We start from the raw sequence: 1987 nt of genomic DNA, 5'->3' as shown, positions 1-1987 counted from the left end.
CGAGCCACCGCGCCCGGCCTATTTTACCTTTTTTACTAAGGGGAAAGAGAGTGATGCATACTTAACGATCCTCTGTTGGTTTGACAAAGGCATCTTCTAAGTATGCCTTTGGAATTCAGAGTTGGCAGTTAAATTCCGATGGCCACATTTGAGAAGTAAGAAGTTATCTTGGGTATGGAGGGAATGGGAATCAGGGCTCCTGGGATGAGGGATGGGAATGGGCTTCTGAGAGGCTGGGAATATTTTCTTTCTTTTCTTTGAAATCTGGTTGCAGCATAACTGATGTGTCCATTTGGAATTAATTCATCAAGCTGTACACTTTTGAAACATGTTGTCTTTTTTTTTTTTTTTTTTTTTTTGAGACAGTCTCACTCTGTCACCCAGGCTGCAGTGCAGTGGTGCAATCTCAGCTCACTGCAGCCTCCGCCTCCTGGTTCAAGCAGTTCTCCTGCCTCAGCCGCCCAAGTAGCTGGAATTACAGGTGCCGTGTTGTCTTATGTTTGTACAGTATAACCCAACAAAAACTATAAAAAATGTTATTGACAGGGAAACAAATAATCAAATAAGATAACTAAATGAGAGTCAAAGACTTTTTAGAAACAGAATTGTCTGACGGTTAAGAGCCTGGCCTGTTTATATTTGAATCCCAGTGTGCCACCAAGGCTGTGTAACTTTGGGTAAGTTACTCAACTTCTCTGACCCTCAAGTTGTATATCTATGAAATGAAAATAACACCTACGTCTACCTTAAACAATGAGAAGCAGGAAATGTGATTAAGAATTGAGTTTAAGACTGGACATGGTGGTTCACACTTGTAATCTCAACACTTTGAGAGGCCGAGGCAGGAGGATCACTTGAGTCCAAGAGTTTGAGATCAGCCTGGGCAACATAATGAGACTCCCATCTCTATAAATTTTTTTTTTTTAATTAACTGGGCGTGGTGGCACCTGTGGTCCCAGCTATTGAGAGGCTGAGGCAGGAGGAATGCTTGAGCCCTGGGTCACAGAGTAAGATCCTGTCTCTAAAAAAACCCCAAAACAAAACAATAGAGTTTACTCAAGCACAAAGTTTGAGACAGCCACAGACTCTGAAAGAATGTGGTCATTCTTAAGTGGCGAAGAAAAGGTTTCACTTATGTAGGCAGAAACAGAGAAGTTTAACAGCATTTAACATGTTCCATACAAAGCCAGTACACTACGTTCTGTGATACGATTGGTAGCAGCTTGCTAGATTTTAAGGAAGATTTTTGTTTTGTTTTGTTTTTTTGTTGGTTTGTTTTTGAGACGGAGTCTCGCTCTGTCACCCAAGCTGGAGTGCAGTGGCGTGATCTCGGCTCACTGCAGCCTCTGCCTCCTGGGTTCAAGCGATTCTCCTGCCTCAGCTTCCCGAGTAGCTGGGACCACAGGCACCTGCCATCACGCCCGGCTAATTTTTGTATTTTTAGTAGAGTTGGGGTTTCACTATGTTGGCCAGGCTGGTCTCAAACTCCTGACCTCAGGTGATCCGCCTGCCTTGGCCTCCCAAAGTGCTGGGATTATAGGCGTGAGCCATCACGCTGGACAAAGAAAGATTATTTTAACATTCCAGGAAGAGGGATAATGATCTGAGGGGATCTTATCTCTGACGCCATTCCATTATTTCTCATCATTTACGGGAAGAAGCGGAAGTTTCAGTTGCCGGCGTCATGACTCAAGCCACTAAGATTTCTCTTGAGGCTCAAAATAATGTAATGTTCCAACAGCTTTAAGTTTGACTGATTTAATTTCACACCTACTGGGCAGAATTACCTGAGATAAAGAGAAAAAAGCATCTAGCCAGGTAGTTGTCACAGAGCAGATGTTCAGTCAATGATATTCGTATCGTTTTGGTGGTAGATGTGATAAATGGGTAAATAAGTAGAAAATGGACCAGGAATGGCGGCTCACGCCTGTAATCCCAGCACTTTGGGAGGCCGAGGTGGACAGATCACTTGAGGTCAGGAGTTCAA

The sequence above is a fragment of the Colobus angolensis genome, unplaced genomic scaffold, assembly GCF_000951035.1.
Source record: "Colobus angolensis palliatus isolate OR3802 unplaced genomic scaffold, Cang.pa_1.0 Scaffold25, whole genome shotgun sequence".
NCBI lineage: Eukaryota > Metazoa > Chordata > Mammalia > Primates > Cercopithecidae > Colobus > Colobus angolensis.
Note: the sequence above shows the minus strand (reverse complement) of the source record.